We start from the raw sequence: 16,032 nt of genomic DNA, 5'->3' as shown, positions 1-16,032 counted from the left end.
CCGAGGTCGGCTTCTACCAGTTTTTCCATTCGTCTGTAAAGAATTCGCTTTAGTGTTTTGCAGCTGTGACTTGTTAAACTGATAGTTCGGTAATTTTCAAATCTGTCAACAGCTGTTTTCTTTGGGATTGGAATTATTATAATCTTCTTGAAGTCTGAGGGAATTTCACCTGTCTCATACATCTTGCTCACCAGATGGTAGAGTTTTGTCAGGGCTGGCTCTCCCAAGGCCGTCAGTAGTTCTAATGGAATGTTGTCTACTCCCGGGGCCTTGTTTCGACTCAGGTCTTTCAGTGCTCTGTCACTGGATCCTTAGTGGGCTTCAAAGATCTCATGTCTCACAGCCACTTTGAAATACGGGCTTGGCTCCCGCGCGGGCCACAAACTTGCCCTCACCGTCTCTGACGCCTCTCACATCAGGTAGGCGAGCTACAGGAAGAGGTTCTTCTGCTCCTTTGTGTGTTTTGTCTTCACTGTTCCTCACAGTTCGTTCTATGTCTCTGTTGTCGTATCCTCTATACAGCTAAGCCGCCCCCAATAAATTTTGATTCATTTTCAGTAATTTTTTTTAACGATTTATTAGGATTATCTTGAAGAACTTTAGAAATTTTTTTGTATAGTAACAATTTGCTTTGGTACTGTAGAAACAGAATATTTTCGTAGTAGTTTCGTGTCACGTAAGCTAGTACGCGAGGCGGTGCAAGAATTTTTTTGTGGTATTGAAGCTTAATTCTGCTAATTTCAAGTACCTGGTGATCAAAAAGTCAGTATAAATTTGAAAACTTAATAAACCACGGAATAATGTAGATAGAGAGGTAAAAATTGACACACACATGCTTGGAATGGGGTTCTATTAGAACCAAAAAAAAAACTCTTGCATGCGTCGTTTGGTGATGATCGTGTGCTCAGCCGCCACTTTTCGCCATGCTTGGCCTCCCAGGTCCCCAGACCTCAGTCCGTGCGATTATTGGCTTTGGGGTTACCTGAAGTCGCAAGTGTATCGTGATCGACCGACATCTCTAGGGATGCTGAAAGACAACATCCGACGCCAATGCCTCACCATAACTCCGGACATGCTTTACAGTGCTGTTCACAACATTATTCCTCGACGACAGCTATTGTCGAGGAATGATGTTGGACATTTTGAGCATTTCCTGTAAAGAACATCATCTTTGCTTTGTCTTACTTTGTTATGGTCATTATTGCTATTCTGATCAGATGAATCGCCATCTGTCGGAGACTTTTTGAGCTTTTGTATTTTTTTGGGTCTAATAAAACCCCATGTCATTCCAAGCATGTGTGTCAATTTGTACCTGTCTATCTACATTATTCCGTGATTTATTCAGTTTTCAAATTTATACTGACTTTTTGATCACCCGGTATATGTAAGAGTGTAATAAGGTTGATTATTGTTGTTGTAACAGAGTATAAGGGAATTTTGAAAGTTTTTGGGAAATTCTGTAGGTCATGGTCAAGAATAAAAAAAAAATAAAATGGATGTAAACGAACACGGCAATATTCAACCATATTCTGAAAATGTGGAGCAAACTGTGCAAAGTAGTGAATCGAAAGATACATTACCGGAAATAATCCCCAGAAAGGATATGTTAGCAGAGTTTGTGGCTACAAAACGGGAAATCTCCCTAATACAAGCCAAATTGCTGAAAGAAGTGTCTGAGGCGCAAAGAAATTTAGCCAAGGGAACTACCGATGTCAAGGAGACGATAGCAAAGCACTTTTCTGAGTTAACGAATAATCTGACGAAGGAAATTGCTAATGAGATAAGTTAAGACAGACTCATGCTGGCTTGCCTGAGTCGACGGGTAAACTGACAGACGAGGTATCTGAAATACGAATTACGCGAGAGCCTATATCTGAAACAGTTAGAAAGGTGTCCGAACGTGTTAATGATTTATCTCTGGAGCAAGAGAAGATAATTAACGAGCAATTTGTATCACAAAGAGAACAATTTGCTGTTGGATTTGCTAGTTAGATATCATAGAAGGATAAACAGCTTATGAAAGATATTGATAATGAAGTCCATACAGCAAGAGAGCCTGTTGGAAAGGGGGGGAGGGCTGTATCTGTTTCAAGACCTAAGGTCTAGGTCAGAGGTCACCATCCTGAAGCAGTTGTCCTTCAACATCACAGGTCAAAGTCCTCCTTGGCCAAAATCCTCCTGGGACCAGGGGTCCAATATTCCTTACAAGTCAGCCGCTTGGCCTAATCTCCTTATCCCACAGGAAAGTCTATCATCGCTTTTATCACCATTATTTATTGGTTAATTTATGACACATCACTTTTATCACCATTATTAATGGCATGTCACTTTGATGATAACTACTAATAACCTATCACTTTTATCACCATTATTTAATAGCTACGTATAGTGATTTATTACCCAAAAATAATGATTTTCCCACACCAGTCCCTTGGTCCATCAGACCATCTCGCCATTTATGTTGTGTCTCAAATCTATCAATCTTTTTTCATACAAATTGCTTTACATATAATACAACTCCTTTCTGTTAACACTTATGTACAGCTGCAACTACCAACGTGGTCGGGTTTTTAGGAATGCAGGTACATTTTGAATTTTATTTTTTGCAAATAATAGCAGGGAAATAGAGAAAGAAATCTTCATTTATTCATAATATTCCCTTTGGTGACATTTTCTTTGTAGAATATTTTTTTCTTGATTACTATGTCAGAGACACAGCATATATTCATTTTTAACATCACTTTTAATCTTTGTAAACACAACAGTGTTTATAATGAACAGTAATAAAGTATTATACAGATCGGTTCTGATCACGTAGAAACACTTTTATTCATCAGTGTGTGGTACCCACAGTTCCTGTTCCATGCCACTATGTTCACACTAATCACTGAAGTATAGTACGAAGATGATCCACACCGCGTCGAAACCAGTTATGATCAAAAGTGCTTTTATGCGATCAAGACTGTTCTACATGATATTTCATTATTTTTTTCCTTCGGTTGCAGTATGTTCTTTAATATGATCGGAAACTTACACAGAGGCACATTTTTTATGGTAACAGTAGTAACGTTAAAAAAAAGAGAATCGTTATACTATGCAGAAGTCACAGCAGTGTGTGGCTGGCCGTCAAGCGGGGGAGATCGAAAAGGTTTGCGCGACCTCGTTGCAGTGGTGACATACGCCTTGCCCAACGACTCACCGTGCTTTTGTTCATTGGCAGGTCTCCGTAATCATTCTGCAAGCGTCTGTGAATATCTGCAACTTTCTGCTTGTCCGCCGAAACAAACACAATGGCAGGTCTCTGCTTGAAACGTACCCCAGTTCCAGGCGCCATTGTGAAGGCTACGTATTAACGCCTTCATCCATCGGAACTTGAAGATACTGTAGGGACTGAAGCAGGAACGTTCCACAATGTCCAAAAACAAATTCCACATACACTAGACTCTTGCTAAACCGGCCATTCCTCGCACATATGGGTGCTGGATTAGCGGAAGTGCCGGATTTTTGAGAGTGTTTAAAATTTAGTGTACACATCTAGGAATTGTACTTCATCAACTCAAAAGATACATTGATTTTTACAGAAAATTTAGTCCTTGACTGTGTCATGCATATTAGTATCATTCGACATTCTCTATGAAACATGTCCCATCTACATCTACATGGATACTCTGTAAATCACATTCAAGTGCCTGGCAGAGTATTCATCGAACCACCTTCACAATTCTCTATTATTCCAATATCGTATAGCGCGTGGAAAGAAAGAACACATATATCTTTACGTACGAGCCCTGATTTCCCTTACTTTATCATAGTGATAGTTCCTCCCTATGTAGGTCGATGTCAGCAAAATATTTTCGCATTCGGAGGAGAAAGTTTGTGATTGGAACGTCGTGAGAAGTTTCCGTCGCAACGAAAAACGACTTTCTTTTAATGATGTCCAGCTCAAATCCTGCATCATTTCTGTGACACTCTCTCCCATATTTCGCGATAATACAAAACGTGCTGCCTTTCTCTGAATTTTTTCGATGTACTCCGTCAGTCCTATCTGGTAAGGATCCTACACTGCGCAGCAGTATTCTAAAAGAGGACGGACAAGCGTGGCGTAGGCAGTCTCTTTAGTAGATCTGTTACTTTTCTGTCCTGCCAATAAAACGCAATCTTTGGTTAGCCTTCCCCACAAAATTTTTGTGTGTTCCTTCCAATTTAAGTTGTTCGTAATTGTAATACCTAGGTATTTAGTGAGAACAGAAGCATTCGAAATGTGGTGCTACAGAAGAATGCTGAAGATTAGATGGGTAAATCACATAACTAATGAGGAGGTATTGAATAAAATAGGGGAGAAGAAGAGTTTGTGGCACAACTTGACTAGAAGAAGGGATCGGTTGGTAGGACAATTTCTGAGGCATCAAGGAATCACCAATTTAGTACTGGAGGACAGCGTGGTGGGTAAAAATCATAGAGGGAAACCAAGAGATGAATACACTAAGCAGATTCTGAAGGATGTAGGCCGCAGTGGGTACTGGGAGATGAAGAAGCTTGCACAGGATAGAGTAGCATGGAGAGCTGCATCAAACCAGTCTCAAGACTGAAGACCACAACAACAACAACAATAGGTATTTAGTTGAATTTACGCCTTTTAGATTAGATTGATTTATCGTGTAACCGAAGTATGAGTTCCTTTTAGCACTCATGTGGATGACCTCACACATTTCGTTATTTAGGGTCAACTGTCACTTTTCGCACCATTCAGATATCTTTTCTAAATAGTTTTGCCGTTTCTTTTGATCTTCTGATGACTTTATTGCTCGATAAACGACAGCGTCATCTGCAAACAACCTAAGACGGCTGCTCAGGCTGTCTCCCAAATCTTTTATATAGATAAGGAACAGCAAAGGGACTATGACACTACCTTGGGTAATACCAGAAATCACTTCTGTTTTACTCGATGACTTTCCGTCAATTACTACGAACTGTGACCTCTCTGACAGGAAACCACAAATCCAGTCATATAACTGAGACGATATTCCACAAGCACGTCATTTCACTACAAGTCGCTTGTGTGGTACAGTGTCAAAAGCCTTCCGGAAATCCAGAAATACGGAATCGATCTGAAATCCCTTGTCAATAGTACTCAACACTTCAAGTGAATAAAGAGCCAGTTGTGTTTCACAGGAACGATTATTTTCTAAACTCATGTTGACTGTGTGTCAATAGACAGTTTTCTTCTAGGTAATTCATATTGTTTGAACACAATAAATGTTCCAAAATCCTGCTGCATATCGACGATAACGATATGGGTCTGTAATTAAGTGGATTACTCGTACTACCTTTCTTGAATATTTATGTGACCTGTGAAACTTTCCAGTCTTTGGGTACGGATCTTTCGTCGAGCGAACGGTTGTATGTGATTGTTAAGTACGGAGCTAGTTGCAGCAGCATACTCCGAAAGGAACCTAATTGGTATACAGTCTGGACCAGAAGAGTTGCCGGTCGGAGTGGCCGTGCGGTTCTAGGCGCTACAGTCTGGAGCCGAGCGACCGCTTCGGTCGCAGGTTCGAATCCTGCCTCGGACATGGATGTGTGTGATGTCCTTACGTTAGCTGGGTTTAATTAGTTCTAAGTTCTAGGCGACTGATGACCTCAGAAGTTAAGTCGCAAAGTGCTCAGAACCATTTTTGTACCAGAAGGGTTGCTTTTATTAAGTGATTTCAGTTGCTTCACTACTCAGAGGATATTTACTTCTACGTTACTCCCAAAGATGTAGTTGTCTCCACGATGATATACGACAGGAGTATGCTTTATCACACAACGGCTTTACAAGCATTTCATAGGCCCTGCCATGTTTCTAATTGTTGCATAATGTATTCTAGGAACACGTCTCCAGCTCCAGCACGAGCAGTCTGAATATCCTCACGTTCTCTCCTCCTACGCCCTCTTCTTTATCAGTTTCATCGTAACTTTCCTGTGAGCTTATGGTTATCTCATTTCTGCTGAAGTTTGGTCACAAATAATTGCTCGTCCAGCTTTGCTGCCAGCAACAATGGTTTTCTGCGAAGAACCTCACTTCAGTTTATATCTAATTTCGAGTTTCTGCTTAATGCCTAACATAACGTGTTTCCCTTTAGAAGCCATGATAATGATTCATAAAGGAAATTTCAAAGTTTACAGGAATGTTGAACATTATAGTTAACTAACAACATTGTTGCAGACGAAATTTCATTATTGTAGGCGTCATTTCAGGTTGAACGACTAGAAGCTGGAAGTGTGCAGGATTACTGAGAGGCCGGACTACTTAGGCCCGTATTAACGAGAGTTTGGTGTATTTTCAACCGAAATTGGCAGAGAAAAAATGTGTGGCACAAATTTTTCCTAAGAAAAATATATTTTAGTATAACCTGCGTAGGTCACACTGTACGTAGTAGTAATTCAGTTGTACCATTGCTTCACGTCACCTGACGATGCGATTGGGTATGAGACAATCTTGAGAAACAAAGATGTCTTGGCAGATACCTTACCTACTGCCCGTATGATGATCTTTTCTGTCGAGAACCTGATCTTTGACATCGGTCCTACCTCAGCTGACGACGTCGTCTGAACGAGATCCTTCGGTCCATCGCACGTGGTCATCATCTGCTGCAACCTTCAACCACTTACGTAACACAATCTCTCTTCAAATTGTGAAGCAAGAACGAAATTTAGTCATTGCAACCTTTTATATGTAGTGACAACGTGATGATTCAATATTTACGAGAAGAGTTAAAATGTTTTTTTACTAACTGTTTTGAAAATAATATGTTAGTTCAGTCTCTCATGGTAAAAACTCTTATAATATCTGATATAATATAATCTTATAATATACAATATGAACGATTGAAGAGTCTCTCGTAACCTTCTCTATTTTCCTGTCGATTACGCCCAGAGGAGAACGTGAGGCAGTTATTCACTTAAACTGTCCAGGGCATAATTGAATTTCCAGAAATTTAGGTAAATACGTGACACGCGATATGTTGTTGACGAAATGCTTAACTGTATACATTTCTTGGAGCACAAGTGTCAGAAAGAATATCGTATTATCTGTATTAATTATTCTGGAAATTTCACGATAACGTGACTAACAAAAGCGAATATGTGACTTTTCATCTAAACTAATGTAATGGTGTAAATGCCATTGTGTAGCAAATCATGTCAAAGAAACCCCAAAAGGCATTAACTGAATGGCTCTTCCAGCATTGTTAACAATAGTTTCACAGTCTTTAAAGAGGGAATTGTAATTAATTACTTCGCTCTTTCAGAAGATAGAATTGTATAATACCACAACCCTATATTCTTACAGTCATCGTCGCTACTTATTTTCAGTGCACACCTTGCAATATAAGAGAGGCTATCTGTCTTCTTCTGCTTTCTTGAGTGTAGGCATCTCATGTTACTTGTTCGCAGTAAATTGAAAATAATAACTGGAAATTGTGGTTTAGTCTAAGTCTCATTTATGAGAAATGATACTACGACCTTCCATAAGTGACATGTAGAGTTTTGTAGTATTTTAGTGTTAATTAAGTTGGAAGGGGATCAATATCGTGATGTGTCGATCTCCGCGTCATCCGCGTGCCATTATGTGCTGGTTTGCAAGACACAGAAAAAGTCGAACCTTGCAGCCTGAATTTCTGATTCACAAAGTTTTTGAAATTGGCCACAAGTCCCACTTCGTATTTTTTGTTGACCCGTATTGCTCTACCAATGAACAAGAGCGTCATCAGAAAATGCAATTTACTATTGTCTGACAGCATTATACTGTCTTTAAATTTGACTGACAGTTCTTAAGATTATTCATCTCAAGTGCTAAACCGATCAAATGAAAAATACAAAGTGTATTGTGGCTGTTTTGAAAAACTTAATTTTAATAGTCGCTCTCCTAACAGGCAATACCTGCTCTTTCTAAATTTCTGATTCACGTTTTCTACTGTGAAAATTATTTTGCTGCGTTATATTTCATACAAATATGGTCGGCCAGCATCAAACTCACCTGCTTGCCAAAAAGGTTCTGGGACTGACAACTGTGGGCGCAAGTAACTTAAGGTGACCATTCACAGTAGAGATGATTCAATACTGATATTACTTTATAATTATGCATTCTATATTCTGTTTCTACGTTGGTGTTGTAATGTGTCCAGATTTCCGAACAATCAAAAAAAAAAAAAAAAAAAAAAAAAAAATGCTTCAAATGGCTCTGAGCACTATGAGACTCAACTTCTGAGGTCATCAGTCCCCTAGAACTTAGAACTACTTAAACCTAACTAAAGCAAGGACATCACACACATCCATGCCCGAGGCAGGATTCTAACGTGCGACCGTAGCGGTCGCGCGGTTCCAGACTGTAGCACCTAGAACCGCTCGGCCACTCTGGCCGGCTCCGAACAATCAGACTGCGGAAGAATGCAACATCAGCATTTCAGTCTAAATTTCAAAATCTTTGCCTTTTGATCGGGATACATTACACCAGCCTCTAGATGCATAATACGGTATTCCATGCGCATTACAGAACATGGCACAAAATACTTATTATTGGCGTGGAAAATGCATACTACCATCACCATAGAGCTATAAATCAGGAGAGAGACTGGAGTATATCTACATGATACAATCCTGGTCACCACAACCAATCATGTAATATGATGTTAATGAATAGTTGTGTTTTGGAAGCCACATATTTCGTGGATAGATTACATTTATCTCAGCCCAGCGTCTACCTGTGCTAAATGTACTCTCTCCACTTAACATAGGTTATTCCTACGTATTTTATGGTAAGTACTCTTTCTGTCAACACTGTAGTAGGACGGTGCTGGATTCCTTCCCCTTTATATGCTACATCCAGCGTCAACACCAAGTCTGTCTGTAATTCACTACAATCTGCTAGCACTACTATATTCTTCCTATAGATGCTGAATCCAACTGTGGCGTGTATTATGATAAGAAATGTGTGTCCAAAAGTCTCCCTTGTTTATAAAAGCAGTTCTTTCATGTTCTCCTGCAGTAGGCACCACGTCTAGGGCATTATTAGCACTACCCACAGCCACTCCATTCCTCCAACTGATCCACCCTGGGCTGAAAGTTCTCAAGATGATAGCTTCGCCCACCCCCTCCACATCACTCCAGACAAATGACACAGATCTGTACGTTTTACCGACAGCGCTCTGTGAGGAATAAAATGCAGAAGGCCGTCCATGTTGACAAACAGTGGTACTGTCTGTCAGTTGCACGTTTTAGCGCTAAACTCCTGTCAGTATTTCCAGTATCTCCGGGCTGACAGGTTTCAGATAGATTATGTAATGGTAAGACAGAGATTTAGGAACCAGGTTTTAAACTGTAAGACATTTCCAGGGGGAGATGTGGATTCTGACCACAATCTATTGGTTATGAACTGTAGATTAAAACTCAAGAAACTGCAAAAAGGTGGTAATTTAAGGAGATGGGACCTGGATAAACCGACTAAAGCAGAGGTTGTACAGAGTTTCAGGGAGAGCATAAGGGAACAATTGACAATGAGGGGGGAAAGAAATACAGTATAAGAAGAATGGGTAGCTTTGGGGGATGAAGTAGTGAAAGCAGCAGAGGATCAAGTAGGAAAAAAGACGAGGGCTAGTAGAAATCCTTGGGTAACAGAAGATATAGTGAATTTAATTGATGAAAGGAGAAAATATAAAAATGCAGTAAATGAAGCACGCAAAAACGAATACAAACGTCTCAAAAATGAGATCAACAGGAAGTGCAAAGTGGCTAAGCAGGGATGGCTAGAGGACAAATGTAAGGATATAGAGGCTTATCTCACTAGGGGTAAGATAGATACTGCCTACAGGAAACTTAATGAGACCTTTGGAGAAAAGAGAACCACTTGTATGAATATCAAGAGCTCAGATGGAAACACAGTTCTAAGCAAAGAAGGGGAAGCAGAAAGGTGGAAGGAGTATATAGAGGGTCTATAGAAGGTCGATGTACTTGAGGACAGTATTATGGAAATAGAAGAGGATGTAGATGAAGCTGAACTGGGGGATATGATACTCCGTGAAGAGTTTGACAAAGCACTGAAAGACCTGAGTCGAAACAACGCCCCAGGAGTAGACAACATTCCATTAGAACTACTGACAACCTTGGGAGAGCCAGTCCTGACAAAACTCTACCACCTGGTGAGCAAGATGTATGAGACAGGTGAAATACCCTCAGACTTCAAGAAGAATATAATAATTCCAATCCCAAAGAAAGCAGGTGTTGACAGATATGAAAATACCCGAACTATCAGTTTAATAAGTCACGGCAGCAAAATACTAACACGCATACTTTACAGACGAATGGAAAAACTAGTAGAAGCCTACCTCGGGGAAGATCAGTTTGGATTCCGTAGAAATGTTGGAACACGTGAGGCAATACTGACCCTACGACTTATCTTAGAAGCTAGGTTAAGGAAAGGCAAAGCTACGTTTCTAGCATTTGTAGACTTAGAGAAAGCTTTTGACAATGTTGACTGGAATACTCTCTTTCAAATTCTGAAGGTGGCAGGAGTAAAATACAGGGAGCGAAAAGCTATTTACAATTTGTACAGAAACCAGATGGCAGTTATAAGAGTCTAGGGATATGAAAGGGAAGCAGTGGTTGGGAAGAGCGTGAGACAGGGTTGTAGCCTCTCCCCGATGCTATTCAATCTGTATAATGAGCAAGCAGTGAAGGAAACAAAAGAAAAATTCGGAGTAGGTATTAAAATCCATGGAGAAGAAATAAAAACTTTGAGGTTCGCCGATGACATTGTAATTCTGTCAACAGACAGCAAAGGACTTGGAAGAGCAGTTGAACGGAATGGACAGTGTCTTGAAAGGAGGGTATAAGATGAACATCAACAAAAGAAAAACGAGGATAATGGAATGTAGTCGAATTAAGTCGGGTGATGCTGAAGGAATTAGATTAGGAAATGAGACACTTAAAGTAGTAAAGGAGTTTTGCTATTTGGGGAGGAAAATAACTGATGATGGTCGAAGTAGAGAGGATATAAAATGTAGACTGGCAATGGCAAGGAAAGCATTTCTGAAGAAGAGAAATTTGTTAACATCGAGTATAAAGTGTCAGGAAGTGGGTTCTGAAAGTATTCGTATGGAGTGTACCGATGTATGAAAGTGAAACATGGACGATAACTAGTTTGGACAAGAAGCGAATAGAAGCTTTCGAAATGTGGTGCTACAGAAGAATGCCGAAGATTAGACGGGTAGATCATATAACTAATGAGGAGGTATTGAATAGAATTGGGGAGAAGAGGAGTTTGTGGCACAACTTGACTAGAAGGGATCGGTTGGTAGGACATGTTCTGAGGCATCAAGGGATCACCAATGTAGTATTGGAGGGCAGCGTGGAGGGTAAAAATCGTAGAGGGAGACCAAGAGATGAATACACTAAACAGATTGAGAAGGATGTAGGCTGCAGTAGATACTGGGAGATGAAGAAGCTTGCGCAGGATAGAGTAGCATGGAGGGCTGCATCAAACCTGTCTCAGGACTGAAGACCACAACAAGAACAACAGCGCTAAAATCATTATTCCTTAAAGGTGACCCGTTTCATAGAAGTAGTGTTTAGATAATGATGTAATCATATGAATAATTGGCCTACCTAGATATTATCTATCGCTATATAGAATGTAGATGCGTGATGTGTCACTTTAAGAAATAATGCAGCCCCATTCATTGGCTGAATACATAATTATATGAAATTTTTTCTAAGTCAGCCATAGGATCTGTAATGCAGCGTCAATCATAGAGAATATCCAAAACACGTGTCTGAAGTATCATGTGCTTGTAGTAAACAACTTCGAAACCACCTTTTTTTTTTTTTTTTTTTTTTTTTTTTTTTTTTTTTTTTTTTTGCAGGTATGTCATCATATGGCCATTCTTCTTTAGCAAATACAGACATTCTGTATTCCCATTTTGCGCCAAGATTTTTCACATACTTTCCGTATTTCGTTATTTTTCCCCTCAGTTTCCATATTTGTGGAATTCACAGCATACAAAAAGCAAGTATTTTCAAAATTTTACTGCCTGGTGATGGAGTTTGACGGAGGGTGAAGAAGAGTGGCTATCTACATTTGAAAGCTATGTGTGTGTGTGTGTGTGTGTGTGTGTGTGTGTGTGTGTGTGTGGTGTGTGTGTGCGTGCGTGATGAAACCAAAGAGTGTAATAAATTGGTGTTTCCACAAGAAGCAATATGTGTTTAATCCTGTCATAGACATTGTTGTGAAAACCAATAACGTGTTATTATTTGAAAAGGAGGATCAGCTAGATTCAGTGATTTAGGAATTAAGATGTCAAGCACAGTTTCTTGAGGACTTTTCTGACAATCAAACAGTAAATAAGAAAGAGCTAATGCTACAGATAGTAGTTACCAACTTGGTACAACTGTGTCATAATTTTAAAAAAATGTACTGACTGTAGATATGTAAAGTACTACATGCTATAACTTCATTTTTTGCTCTTGAACGATGAACATAGTGAGGATATGTTTAGAGAGCTAATGAGTCAGGCTTACAACAATTTTGAGAGTAGACTTTCATGTACAGGAATGATGACAGATCATTGTGTTCAGCAGTGTGAATAGTCTATCTTATTAAATTGGTGATTACAAATTACTGAAATCAGTAAATTTTAAGCAAAATAAAATTTCGTATCACATGGAAGTAGTGCTCAGCTTGTGAAAATAAAGGCTGCACTCTTTGGCGTGGGGATCCAATAGCCCTTTTGTTGTTATATCATAATGGCACATGGTACACTCTCAAGTGAGTGCAATTTTATTTCTCTTTTCAAACCCTGCTAGTCTCGTCTTCTTTCCTATCTGTAGATAAAGATAATTGTGATAGTCAGCTTGTAAAACCATTTGGATGATTTTCTCGAGAGACAGTAACTAAATGTGAAATAAGTTATATAGACTTCTGGAAAAAGAATATAGTGATACAATGAAGGCTTTCGCAACCGGATGTTTCAGCTGCTGAGAATTCCTCCCTGTTGTATAGCCGGCAAGACTCAGCACAACCAGGAGCACCTCCGAAGATGTTCTTTGTATATGTAAATGAGGTAAAGCTTAATAAATAGTAATGCTAACCTGTAGAGAGATAAGACATGTTTAGTAAAGAAGGGTTTGGTGATGGTGAGTGGTTTTTAATGTTTAGTGACTTTAGATTTTCTTACGTTAATGTCATTAAAATATACTTATGCTGCAATATTTCCCTTCTAAAATCATTTGTTAATTTTGTGTTACAGTACAAGATATAAAATATCTTGATTTGTAATGGATATTTATCCTTGGAATTTGTGCTAAACTTTTGATGCTGTTTCAAAAAAGAGTCCGTGCACCACATATACAGTACCAGTTCAAGCTACATATCTATTCAATATGCTAGTTGATTGTCACAATGCTAAGGATGCTGGAATGTTTTGTTTCGGAAGAAATGAGGCAAGAGTTTCGGTGTATTTATAAATGTAAAAAGATGAGGTACGTGTGATGAAGTGGAGTAAGAGATGACGTATGTATTACGATGTGGGGAAGAGTAATCGAGAATACATATTGTGAAGTATAAGGAACGGTTATTACTAATTTCTGTGTGGTAGGATATTAAAAATCATAAAGTGCACAACGTATGTTGAAGCTGAGAGAGAGGAATTCTTCGTGAGTCATCACAGAAATCTAAATATGCGCTTGGGAATGTTCATTTCAGGTACAAAGAGTGCGATAAATGATTGTTCTGGTGGATGCGATGGAGACAGTGGTATGGAAATGAAATGAGCGTTCGGCATTATTGGCCGGAAATCCCCCATTCGGTGAAGTTCGGCCGCCGAGGGCAAGTACTTATTGCATTCGACGCCACATTGGGCGACTTGCGCGTCGGAGATGGGGATGAAATGATGATAAGGACAACACAACACCCAGCCCCTGAGCGGAGAAAATCTCCTGCCCCAGCCGGGAATCGAACCCGGGCCCCTTGGCGTGGCATTCCGCCGCGATGACCACTCAGTTATCGGGGGCGGACGGAGATAGTGGTAAAATGGTGGTGTATGAGATTGTAGCTTTCTTGCTTTGGTCCAAATCTAAACGTAAATTAAAGACAAGGAAGTAAGATTCAAGAAGCAGTTAAGCTTATTTCCACACTACTGTCATACAATGTAAGGATTTCCAGTTTAGAGTTTGTGTAAAGTTATGATAAGACGGTACTAGCTGTCGGCAGTGAAACTTTAAACATTGTGTTCTGCCTTACGGCAGGTCTTGTCATAGGGGAAGCCTCGTCATAGAGGTTCACCGCATGAGCGTCTAGGGAAGTGATTGCAGTCGTGGTTTCCCGCTGCCTCCCACTGATGATGATGAAGTGATAATGAGGGCAACACAACACCCAGCCCCTGAGCGGAGAAAATCTCCTGCCCCAGGCGGGAATCGAACCCGGGCCCCTTGGCGGGACAGACCGCCGCGCTGACCACTCAGCTATCGGGGCGGACTGTTTGCAGTAACATATTATTAATTTACCTGTAACAATAAGCTCGTGACTTGCAACTGACTGTCTGCAAATATGATATTTGTTCTGATGGTGTGTACATAGTAGTTACCAAAGGCATGTTAATCATCTTTTCCTTTTTCATAAAGTTGTGTCGTACGTGTTGTAGTTTGGTGTTGTAGATTAGAATCTCTTTGTTGGTAGATGCACTGAACAGAGGGGTAGATTGTTCTTTTGTCTTGTTCTTTTGTGGTTATTTAGCAACTGAGATCATCGTAACAGTAAACTAGCCTACAGGTAAAAAATGTCCGTATTATTCTACACTTCTATTGTATAACTGTAATTCAAAATTCAGTTGCTACTGTATAAGGTACTTTTCATTACACGTAGATACTATGTTCCTATTTATGTAATATCTACAAAAGTCAAAGATGTTACGAGTAAATTTGTTTCATGAAGCACCATCTTCTAGCGCCCTTCTCTGTGCGGATATATTTGTACCATTAATCTTTTATTGCAGTTTTGAATGTAAATGTAGTTAACATATTTTCTAATATTTGTTCACTTATGTTACATGCATTATTGTCATGGCAGAGTGAGAAGTTCATACAGCGGAGGAGCGGTACAGAATAGGGGCGCCTGGTGTGTGTGAGGACAGACAAAGAGAATGACGTGATTTTATAGAGATTTTATTTTGGAAGAAGGTAACATTTACCGAATTTTATTTGCTGCAAGGGCTAATTGTGATGTGTTATAGTGGTAAGGTTAGATCGTTTCTAACAAAAACTACATGCTGGTGTCCATAGTGGATAATAAGTTGTATATTCAGTAGCGTAAATACGTTGCGCCCCCCAACGTTACTCAAAGTATTTCATTAAAAAAGGAAAAAAGCGAAGTTTATCTAATTTAAAGATCGCGTAAAAAACTAAATTTTACGGTGTGTGACAATGCTAAACAAAAATTATAATTTTTGTTAGTCATTTATGTGTTATTAAAACGATTAAATGTAATTACAAAATAGTTTTCTATCCATTTACAAATATTTCATGAAGCTCGTCCTCACTGTTAGATCAAAAGCGTCTGTAAGAAAACCCGCATTTGCACGCCTTGCTCTTCTGCATGGACAGTGAATCTTATTCTTGGAGGGATAACAAAAATTTAATTGCTAACGCACGCTGATAAATAAAATGAAACAAGGCAGTTTGCTGTGCTGCGATTTATGAAAGATCTTTATTCAGTTCATTATTTTTGTAGTCCGGACAGATCAAAGTCAAGTTACATGTTACGAGGTAAGAATCTATTGTAGGGCCTAAACGTACGTTTGTAGAGAGATTTAAGGTCAGTTTTCATTGGCAAAATTTTAGTAAATTCGATTATGTGTTCCTATAACGTGACACATGTTCGTAACACAAATGTTAGCCATTGTGCGTGATTGTTTAATGACAAAGGCATTCTGAGTATAATTGGTAACAATTCTTTATTTTTAATTTCTTTTACAGAGAGTCGCATTTGTTTCAGATTATTTA

The sequence above is a fragment of the Schistocerca americana genome, chromosome 9 (genome assembly GCF_021461395.2).
Source record: "Schistocerca americana isolate TAMUIC-IGC-003095 chromosome 9, iqSchAmer2.1, whole genome shotgun sequence".
NCBI lineage: Eukaryota > Metazoa > Arthropoda > Insecta > Orthoptera > Acrididae > Schistocerca > Schistocerca americana.
This window is presented reverse-complemented; position numbering follows the sequence as displayed.